Source organism: Dipodomys ordii, unplaced genomic scaffold, assembly GCF_000151885.1.
Source record: "Dipodomys ordii isolate 6190 unplaced genomic scaffold, Dord_2.0 Scaffold380, whole genome shotgun sequence".
In the NCBI taxonomy this organism is placed as follows: domain Eukaryota; kingdom Metazoa; phylum Chordata; class Mammalia; order Rodentia; family Heteromyidae; genus Dipodomys; species Dipodomys ordii.
The window spans coordinates 171,614-183,684 of record NW_012267596.1 but is presented as its reverse complement, the minus strand read 5'-3'; the positions used below and the strand labels follow the sequence as shown (position 1 = coordinate 183,684).

The 12,071-nt window shown below is 33.4% G+C and overlaps 1 pseudogene; it reads right to left on the bottom strand.

Annotated features, from left to right (window-relative positions):
- Positions 1 to 612: 612 nt before the first annotated feature.
- LOC106001724 overlaps positions 613 to 12,071 on the bottom strand; it is a 111,063-nt pseudogene continuing 99,604 nt past the window's right edge.

Below are 12,071 nucleotides of genomic sequence, written 5' to 3'. Positions count from 1 at the left end.
ATCTTATAAATGCGTTAGAAACACATGCATGAACGAAAAAACATTAAAATACATATCTAAGGGTTCATTTTCCTGACATCACATTATTTGACCTTTTCCGCTTGACTCATACATATACTAGATATTGCAAATAAAGGAAACCATGGGACCTATGTTTCTTTGGGCCTGGCTTACTTCAATAAGTACATTTCTTATCAAGCATTGTTGCCTCCTCCTTTGTTTCTCCCCTACGATCCCTGCTTTCCCATCTCCACAACTACATTCCCCCCACCTTGCCAAAGTTGTAAAGTTTATTTTTCAATATAGCATCTTGTACATCTCATTGTTGCAATGATTCCACCTGTATCCCTACTTAAACAATTTGTTTTCCCTTCCCCACCCCAAATTATGCTAACATCAAATACAGTGAAAACAGGGGTTATACCATGGGAGAGGGACATACAAAGCAACAAAACAATCACCTTATAAATACGTTAGAAACAATAGCAAGAAAGAAAAAAACTACTTGTGTCCTTATCTTGGGGTTCATTTCTCCTAACATCATCTTATCTGACCTTTCTCTGCTTGTCTCAGACATATACTAGTTATTGCAAATAAGGGAAACCATGGGGCCTATGTTTCTTTGGGCTTGAAAGCCAACTTTCTGACAGCCTCTTTCACATCCTTGGTGCATTCTACAATTTTTGGCAAAGTCTTGGCTGATGATACAATACCTGATAACACCACTCTCCTAACTTCTGGATTCAAATAATTTTCAGTCAAGTAGTGTATGCATTAACCACTGGGCACTCATTATCCTTGGGATCTTGTCATCAAGAAAAAGCCAAAATTGCCTGTATTCTCAAATATTGAATCTAATCTTTTAATCTAATAAGCATGGCTTCCATAATTTTATCAAACAAATCATCATCAATCTGGGCATTTTCTGGCATATTTCTCAAAATCCTGTTTATGAGTTGGCATACTCTAAATGTGACCTCATTGTTGTTGGCTTCAAGAGACTAAAGTGGAAGGTAAACAATTTTAAATGCCCTCATCTTCCTCTTCCTCATCATCTTTGGTACCTAGTTGAACTGAAGTAACAAACTTTGCTGCAAATTCTGTCACATGTTCCACAGCTGGTTTACAGTTATAGACCACTGCCATTTATTTTAGGCAATGAATGAACTCTTCATGAAAAACGGTTTTATCATCTACCTTGTCATAAGTACAGCTCAGAGTCACCACCAGCTTTGCCTGGTTCTGGTGCAGCTGCTGAGTCAGCTGAAAACCTCAAAGATCAGCAGCCTTTTCTCTCTCTCATGGTGCTGCTGGAATGGATGGAATTCCAGCAAGGCCTAATTTCCCCCACAATTGGCTCAGTTCTTGGCTCCTCCAACAATTCTGTCTCAGAGCATTACTTTGTTGAGGTGATGAATAAATACTACATGAATGCTAGTTATGGATATAAAAAGTCTAGCCTGTATGAAAATACAATAAAACAGACTGAAAGAGTTTTATAGTGCAATGCTTTTGCATACTTTTGATTTTTTTGATCATTAAATTAAAAATAACAAAATACATGAACAAATATAAATAACAAAAATAACAAAATTCATAGAAAATATTAATGCATAAACAAATAGTTTTACAATAAAATAATTCAAGATCTTTTTTGGAGTTCAAGTAGGAGAACTTGGTTCTTCAGTTATTTGGGAATCCTTTTTTGCGTTGGCTATTCTGTAACTTCAAAATATGTTGATAAATATCTACTGGTCTCCTAAGGAATATTTGGTACAATGATACTAACTCAGCCATTTTGGGTTTATTTATGGAATAAGGAGTTGATTGTATCCTGTTTCTGAGTGGTAAGACTACAACCATTCCTACTGTGATGGTTTCCAATAATGAGAACATAGAGAATAATTTTCTTTTTCAATGTTTATATTTTAGTTATGACTGGGATAGAGGAGCTTTAAAGGTTTTATCTACCTTCAGGCTTCTAATACAAAAGGAAATGACAATGACCTTAAATCACAGGAACCCAACCCTTAAAGGTAGTAATCCCACATGATCTTGTTCTCTCCTTTTTCCACCTTCTACCTGATGGATGGGAAGAAACTCTGTGTTTGGCCAGTGGGGAGAAAACAGAATAATTATATGCTAATCATTTATTATGCAACATTTTATTGTCACAGATAACATTCAATCACATATGATATAATCAGATAACACTTTGTTTAGTCCATATACCAATGTTTCACAACAGTCTATTATTTCTCTATTTCACAATCTAACTTTTGATAAATAGTCATTACTTCAACATAGGCATGGATATTTTTGACTGGAAGAGTATGACTGGTAAAGCCATACTGGTAAAGTGGTTAGAAGCCAAATTTGAGTTGTTCTATTGATGAATATTCAATCACATCATTGATGGATTGGTGATGGAGAGGGTTAACTTTTCTTAAAATATTGTCAGAGATGTACTGAAAAACATCATTTGCTGGGAAGAAATGCCCATGAATCCCATTCTTATAAGTAGCTAACTACAAAGTCCAGTTCTATGTAGATGGGATTATAGTTATATGTCCTTTAAACCATGTCTGTTTTATAATTTCAAAGCTACTGAGAACGGAGTTCCTGGGTGAAAAGCGCTGACTCCAGGATCCCAATAAGACTATAGTTGGTCACCAATTCCTACATGTCAATTAAAGAAATGTGCAGTAGTGAATGGCAGAGAAGAGAGGTTTAATTGAATGTGGCTTCATCTGGGTACTCACAGAATATTTAGGCTTAAGTAGGACTAGAGTTAGGAGGATGGAATGAGAGGTGTCCGTAAGCAGCCACAGTCACAGGTGTATTCCATGCTCTTGAATGGTAGACTGCAGCTATAGGTAGTCTGGAAGTACATTGTCTTGAGATTGTTTGACAGGGTCTTTTATATGATAAGAATTACTGACACCTGGCAAGGGTCCAGTTCTTTTGTATTCCAAGATAGCGACAAAGTGACTTAATGTTCAGTGGTTTTGGTTGAAGATTTATTCCAGTTGATTCTTATTCCAGGGTGTTCACATGTTATTATCTGAGGACGTTGGGTGCTATCAGGTCATAAGAAGAAGGCATTTTATTGCTTTTAACATATTTATAACGTACAATGTGATTTTTTTGTTTCTTTTGTATGTTCTTCCCCCATCGTATAACCACTGTTTTTACTGTATTTGATTCCAGTGCCCTGCATATAATTTGGGGAGGGGAAGGGAAATAACAAAATGCTGAAATAAGGATACAGGTTGACCCATTGTAGCAATGAGATGTACAAGACATTATGTTGGAAATGGGGTGGGGAGGGAGGTGTTGGGGAGTTGGGGAGTTGGGGAGGGAAGGGATAGTAAGGAAAAAAAAAAAGAAAAAGGCATTGTCTGCCTGAGGGACAATTTTGCTTTTTGTCACAAGATGCCTATCCCACTAATCCCATCCTTTCTAGAATCCCAAGGTAGCAGGATGGAGGGACTCAGGGTAAATGGTTAACATGGCAGAGATGGGGGAAATAGGGATAGCTTCTATAGTAAAGACCCTGAGATTGCACACTGTTTTAAATTTCTTGTTGTAATATGAACCACATTGACTTTGTCCTTCCTTGTTCCATTACAGCAAAAAGAAGCATTTTCATTACTTCAAAACGTATCCTAGGAAGCCAGACTGGGCAGCCAAGTTGCATGTGTGACTTTGTTGTATAAATTTGGGTGAGGTAGTCATCTCTCTGCATCACAGTTTCTTCATTTGTCAATAGAACTTGAGCTAGAAGACAGTCTTTGCATGCATAACTCACAGATAATTTGCAGATAGAAATAAACTTTATGTTAAAAATTCTGGGTTTCCTCAAAAAGAGGGGTTCTGAGAGTACAAATTTTACTTAACTTGAAAGTGCAAATATTTTCCAGGTTTGCTTCTCAACCTAGAAGATCCTCCAAGTTTATAGTGAGTTAACACCACACTAGAGAAGTAAGCTGTAAATTTCTTGGTTGGCCAAAATCAACTCTAAGTCAGTTATTTCAAGACTTGCTCAATTTTAGTGTTTGAAAAACATCAACACCTCCATTATGTTGTTAATACTGATGGGGGGAAAGCACAGTGACCCTCTTCTAAAGGAATTGGACTTGGGAGGTAGGAAAGTGCACACTCACACAGAGGGTGTTTTAATAAAGTATGTAGAACAAGGCCTTTGAAATGGAAGTGTTGATGGAAAAGCATGTATGGAAAATTTTTAAAAATAAAGCAGGCCCTATGTGGCTAAATGATCAGTGATGTTATTTGAGAGCCAGAAAGTTAAAGACTTGCATGAAGAACTTTATTCATGTTAATCTATTCATCAGTTAGCTGTGTTTAGAAGTCGTCTCAAATACATTTTGGATGGGCTATGAGAAATTTACACAGAAAAAGTGCTACTGTGACTTTACCAATAAATTGTGTATTTCACCATGTGCTAATGATTTTTTCTAAAAAAGAATATGTTGTGACCTCAATAAACTTTTATATGTCAAAATAATGAAACAAACCTTATTTTCTGGTGCCAAGTTTCTATAAAGTCACTCTTTAAAATATTAATCTCACTGCAGCATGGAGAATTTTACACACAGCTTCAAAATAGGTCTGGCACTATATATTTTTATAAAGTGAAAAGACTTGGAGCAGAGTCAAGATCCAAACATCAAGGTTTGTATCTGTACCTTTGACTTCTCATTGTTTTAAGAAATCAGTGTAGCTTATACTTACTCCCATACGATATACTATAATCACATTTTAGATAACATTAGCTGGCTGATATTGCTTCTTCATGACATTTTCTACAGCAGATGTAGTTATAGGTCTGTGATATAAAAGATAAGAAATAGATAAATACTTCCTTTTGTTTAGTAAAAGTTGTACTAGCTATAAAAATTGCAAAAGTTAATAGCAGTGTGTTTAAAAATGGAATGTCTAACTTTATAGTGATTAATTGGTTATTCTTATAGTGCTCTAGTTAATAGTGAAGAGTTAAGACCACTTGGGTTCAAGTCCTAACACTGCCTATCTTTCTCTGTGTGACCATAGGTACATTATTTAACCTTTCTGTGACTAGAATTTTTTTCATGTCTACAATAGCAGTAATAATAATATCTACATTAGAGGTGGTTAAGAGTCTATATTTATGAAATGTTATAGATAGGGAAGAAAACACATGCTATAAAATTTGTGTTTGTTTTCAGCTTTAGATGTAAATAGAGTGGTATAAAGAGAGAAAAAATTCAGGCAGGAAAAGAAAATATTGCAGAAAATAAGATTATAGTTACAGGTACTGAATGGATATGAAAATCACTTATTTGTTGATAAATAATTTAAAAGTTTCATGATCAAGATTCTCCTGAACAATGATATCAGGTCATGAACATTCTATTTCCACATGAGCAATCATCATTTTAAATGATATAAGGATTACAAGGAGATAAAAGCAAAGAAACTGTCAGGATGAGTTGTTTTTCAATGTTTTAGAGAGCAATGAAGACTTGAACAATTTAACCAGAGTTTATTAAACCAACCAACAAAATAACCAATATTTGGCTGAATCTGGGTAAAAATATCTGGCTGGGAAATTTCAAGTTGTTCCTATTCTGGTCATTTTCTCTCCAACTCTGCAATACCTTTGAAAAGTAGGAGTCATACAATCATAGAAGGTTAAAAAAAAACAGCAACCTGGAAGCCACTGAAATATCAATCTGAGAGAACTGTCACTATGGAAGGTTGATCATTCATTAAAATCAATAGCCTTTCCTTGAGACTCTGAGTGAAAAATGATCAGCAACAATTGTTCAATGATGCAGCCACCTGAGGCAGTGACGAGAGTTGTAATAAATAAGAAGTTAACTAAAAACCTTTAAGGACAATTTGGGAAATCAAATGTCCACCTGAGCTTTAAATGGGTTTGACTATTCCTAGGAATCTAGAAGGCCAGATACAGAACTAGTAACATGGCCGGGAAAGAACTGAGAAAGTCCTTAGCTGTCTTCTCTGTCTCACTTGAGGTGCCCAAACTAAGAATTGCAGCTTGTCTGCCTGAATGTTAAAGATATTCTCCCAAACACAAAGACCTTTGGTGAAGGTTGGGAATCTTATTAATGCGAAGAATTTAATAAAAAGTCTGTGCAATCATTAGTTGACCACTAGCCTGAGTATAAAGGCATACATAAAAGGGAACACAAACTTTACAAAATTACTTTAAGATTCACTGAACAACAAGAATACATAATACTAGTAAAAAAAAAAAACCTTAGAGGTGATCTGATTTCTAAATTATAATTTTAAACAAATCTTCAGCAAAAATTATAGATGCAAAAAAATAAGAAATAGTCAATACCAGAAGAAAATTGCAGAAACTTTTACTGAGAAATCCCAACTATTCAGTTGAACAGGCGAAGATTTTTAAATTGTATATTTAAAATGTGTCTAAGAATCAAAGGAACTTATGTAGAGAGAATAAAAGAAAGTATCAGAATTATGTCTTGCCAAATAGAAAGTATCAATAAATAGGGAGAAATAAAAACAAACCAAACTGGAGCAGGGAATGTGGCTTAGTGGTAGAGTGCTTGCCTAGCAAACATGAGGCCCTGTGTTTGATTCCTTGGTACCACGTAAACAATAAATAGAAACTAATAAAAGAAAAAAAAACAAATCAAAGTGCCTATAGTAACTAATGCCTATTAGCTTAGTTATGTAGGAAGCTGGCATCTGGGAGATCCAGATGTCTGTCCAGCCTAGATAGAAAAGTTTATGTGATTCCAACTCTAGTTAATCAGCAAAAGCTGAGATGGAGGTATGGCTTACATGGTAAAGTGTCAGCCATGAGCAAGAAAGCTAAGAAAGAACACATGGCCAAGTTCAAGCTCCAGTACTAGAAACAAACAAACATACACAAATAAAAATTGTGTAGTTGAACAATAATACAAACATTTAAATTCAGTAGAGGAGCTCAAAAACAGATGTAAGCTGGCAAAAGAAAGAATCAGTAAATTTAAGTATAGGTCATTTGACATTATCAGGTGTAAGAGACCGAAAGAGTAAAGAAGAAAAATGAACTGAGCCTCTGGAGAGCTATTGAAGACCACCTATGAGACATGATCAAACCAGCTAAAGGCATAATGAGAATTCCAGAAATAAGAGAAACAAAGAAGAAACAGTATATGTGAGTAAATAATGGCAGAAAAAAATCTCTAAATAATGATAAATGTTAATCTACACACCAAAGAAGCTCAGCATTCTAAGTAGGATAAATTCCTTGATACATCAGAATCCAGGTTTTTAATCTGGATAGCAAGGTGATTTCTTCCCAGAAACAATGGAGGCAAGAATAAAGTAAGAGGGTGAGTTTCATATCGAGTGAAGGTCTGTAAAAAGAAAGAAAGAAAGAAAGAAAGAAAGAAAGAAAGAAAGAAAGAAAGAAAGAAAGAAAAAAGAAAGAAAGGAAATTGAGATATTCAAGACAAATAAAAACTAAGAGTAATTATTGCAAGCAGACCTAAGTGGCAAGAAATAACTTAAAAGAGTTCTTCAAGCATATCTGTAAGGACAATAGTGATTAATCTGGATCTAGATGAAAAAACATAAAACACCAGTTAAAAGTAGCTATGTAAAAAAGCAGAACATAAATGTAACTTTTTTTATAATTCTTCTCTGTCTCTTGTCTGACTAAAATTACAAATGCAAAATAAACAGTTATAATAAGTATAAATCTGTTATGATGGGCATATCATATAAAAATATAATATAAAATATCATATAAAATATAATATAATATAAATATAATATAATATAATATAATATAATATAATATAAATATAATATAAAATATCATATAAAAATATAATAGTACCAGGGAGGAAGAAGGCATCAGAGTTACAGAAGTAAAGTCTTGAATATTATTGGAATGAAGTTGCTATTTTCTCTTGTTACATAACATTAATTATTGAGGCAACTACTAAGGAAACAATTTTAAGATATAAAACAGTTATGAAAGGAAATAAAAAAGGTAAATTAGAAAATATTTATTTACAACAAAGAAAGTAATGGTGGAGAAGAGGAATAAAAATACATAAAGCATATGCATAAAACAATTTACAAATAGTTGCTGTAAATCTTAACTTCTCATTGATTACATTGATTGTGAATAAACACTTAAAATGCAAAGTTTTTTCAGAATAAATACAATTTATGATTTAAAGACAGAAAATAAATATGTGATTTTAAATCTTTATATTTAAAGACAGAAACAGGTAAAAAGTTAAAGGATAAACAATGCAAACAGCAACCTAAAACAGTTTCAGTGACTATATTAATGAAAATAAAATAGACTTTGAGATAGAAATTGTTATCTGAAGCAAGAAGGTATTTTATAATGTATTCTTTTATAATGCATTTTATAATGTATTTATTTTTATAATGTATTAAGTCTACATAACAATCATATATTCACTTAACTGCAGGTCTCCCATTGTTTTCAAAACAAAAACTGACAAGAACTTTAAAAATCTCCCAACAATAGTTACATACATAAGTACACTACTTTCAATAACTACAACTAGGCAAAAGATCAGCAATAAAATAAAAGACTTGAACAATATTGTATTTCAGCCAATCATAACAAGTATTTTAAAAATCATCTACCCAACAGCAGCAGACTGTCTTAAGCATACACAGAACACTCTTCAGGATGGATATGTTTGATTATAAAACAAGTAATAATGAAGTACATTCTTATTCTTTATGAATTAAATAAAAATCGGTACATTAAAAGTTGGAAATTAGGAAATGTGTGAAAATAAAACAGCACACTTTTAAATCACCAATAAGTCAAAGAAGAAATCACAAAGGAATTTAAAGACTACCTTGAGATGTATTAAAATGAAAATCCAACATACCAAAATCTGTAGGGTACATGTAAAGAGGAAAATGAATAGCTGTTAATGCCTAGATTGAAAAGAAGAAAAAGTTCAATCTATGATCTAACTTTCACCTTAAAACCAAAAATAAGCAAAAAATAAATACAGAAGAACATTAAAAGAAGCAACAATGGCTTGCTAGAAATAAACTGAGGAATTCAGTAACAATGGAAATTAATAAAAGCAAAAGTTAGTTCTATAAAAATATCAACAAAATTGAGTATGTTTTATTTTATTATATTGTAAAGGTGCTATACAGAGGGGTTACAGTTACATAAGTAAGGTAAGAGTACACTTATTGTCAAACATTGTTACTCAGGCCTTTGTTTATCTCCCACTCTCCCTTTTCCCCCCTCCCCCCTCCCCCACTGGAAGTTGTAGTTAATTTCCAACATAGTGTCTTGTGAGTATCAGTGATGCCTTGGGTCATCCTTTGTCCTTGTTTCGTCATTTTGTTATTCTCCTTCCTTCCTCAAATCAGATAAATGTTTATACAAGACACAGGGTGCCAGAATCAAAGACAGTGATTGCCAGGGATGAAGCAAAGGGAAAAAGAAAAATGAAATTAAAAAACCATCCCTTGTTGTCACTGTACTCGATTTTGATACCCTTCATCTTGTATATACATATGTCTAATCTGAGAAGAGGAAGGAGAATAACAAAATGCTGAAACAAGGACACAGGATGACCCATTGCAATGAAGGTATCTACTGGACAGTATATTGGAAATGAACTTTACAATTTCAGGTGATGAGGTGGGGAGGGGGGGTAGGAGTGTGGGAGGTGGGGGACGGGAGGGATAGTGGGACAACAACAAGGAAGGGAAGGAGTAACAATGATGGATGGACAAGTAATGTACTCACTGCCTTTCCCATTTTATATGTAATATGTACATACATTGAGCTATTGTGATCCTAGGTTTTATCTTAGTTAAATAATAAAGATGAGAGAAATTAAAATTACTAAAATCATGAATAAAAAATTCCTATCTACCCAAAGAAATAACTTAAAAAATATAAGGAGATACTATAAAAATATTATGTGCCAGAAAATTTGAGTAAGTTTTTAGAAAGACATAAATTAGTAAAACTGGCTCAAGAAGACATATAAAAATATGAAGGCATATAACAAACTAAAACTGAATTTATACTCATAAAATTTCTTACAAGAGAAGGAAACTACATCCTTAAGCTAACTTGTATATTTTTTTGTTTACACATAAAATGAATTTATCTTATTTTTATCTGTAAATACTTCAAGGAAACTTCTCAAATCATGATTTACTTGAGTGATAAGAATATTTGTTATTCACATTATTCCTTGGACCACACCTGAATTTTTGTTAAGGAAATAATTGAGGATGTTCACTGGTCATGCCAGAAAGATCAATCATATGGCTTGAGGTTTGGAACCTTAAAACACAAGATAACATACTGACCTGACTTCTGGGGAAAAGTGGAAATCTAGACATTCAGTCACATGATTTCCACAAGGAGAATGACTCCATCCTACTAAATATTTAAGAAAAAATTAATACTAAATTTTCATGAGCTCATGACCCTTAAAAAAATAGAAGAGAAGGGAACACTCCCCAATATAGTAAGGTCAGTATTCTTGGAAATAAAAACAAAACATAGAATCACATGTAAGAGGGGGGAAAACCCACTAAAGACAAATATTCCACCTGTATGTAACCTTCTGAACTTCCATACAGTATTTGAAAGTCTAATCCAACAATATCAGAAAACAATTATACCACTATAGCCAGGTAGAATTTATTCCAAATTGTTAGATTTGATTAACTTTGAAGTCATGGTATACTACATCATATTAATAAGAGCAAAATATAAAAAAACACGATTATCACAATAGTTGCAGAAAATGCATTGAGAAATTCTAATATTCCTTTTAAGCTAATCTCAAGGCTTCTATGAAGAAATCACAATTATGAAATGCCTTTCCCTTAAAAACAGGCAGAAGAGTAGGATGAACCTCTGTCTCTTCATTCAGTATTGTACTAAAGATTTGACCTACCAAAACCAATTGAGAAGAAAAGTCATCAACACTAGAAAGGGAGAAGTACAACTTTTCTATTCACAGATGGCATGCTCTTACATAGAAAATTCTTCAGAATATCTAAAAAACCTATTAGAGCTAATAAACGAGATTAATTAATTTGTAGGCTACAAGATCAAGTTGTATAATATATTGTATTTCATTATATTAGAAATGGATACTTAAAAATGAAGTTCAGGAATTGTATTATTGAAAATTCAGGAATTATACTCATAATAGCACTGCAAGAACAGCATCACACAAATAAGGAAAATGTAAGAATTTACATGGAATATAACAAAATAGAGTTGAATGAAATTAACTGATACTTAATTAAATAGATACATGCATCAATCAATATTTGAGGTGAAAAATGCATTTTAAAAAATGCCATTTTTTAAATGTTAAACAAAAGGAATGAAGACAGGGCTCAAGTAGTAGAACACAGCTATGAGTGAAAAAGCCAACCAAGATCACAAGACCCTCAAACTCTCAGTACAGGCAGGCAGGCAGGCAGGCACACACATTCCCCCCCCACACACACACACTCATACACACACAAGTTAAACACAAGTCTAGAAATAGTTTATATAAGTACAGTCAACACAGCCAAATAGTCTTTGCCAATGAACAAAAAGTAATACAAAGAAATGTTTTTTTCAATAATATTACTGAAAGAACTGAACATCCACATGCCAAAGAATAAATCTAGACCCAGACCTTACAACCTTCATAAACATCGACTCAGAGTAGTACACTCAAAGGTTTGGATCACATAGAAGAAATAACATAACATATAGGTGAATTTAATTTACATAGAAACATGTTAGATTCAACATGAAGATCCATGAAAGAAAGAATTGAAATCCTTGACTGCATTGAAATGAAACACCGTGTTCTAGGAAAGACACCATGAAGATAACGAAAAATAAATAAAGAGGGCTGGGAAGGTGGCTCAGTGGTAGAGCGCTTGCCTTGCATGCATGAAGCCCTGGGTTCGATTCCTCAGCACCACATAAGCAGAAAAAAAAAGCCGGAAGTGGCGCTGTGGCTCAAGTGGTAGAG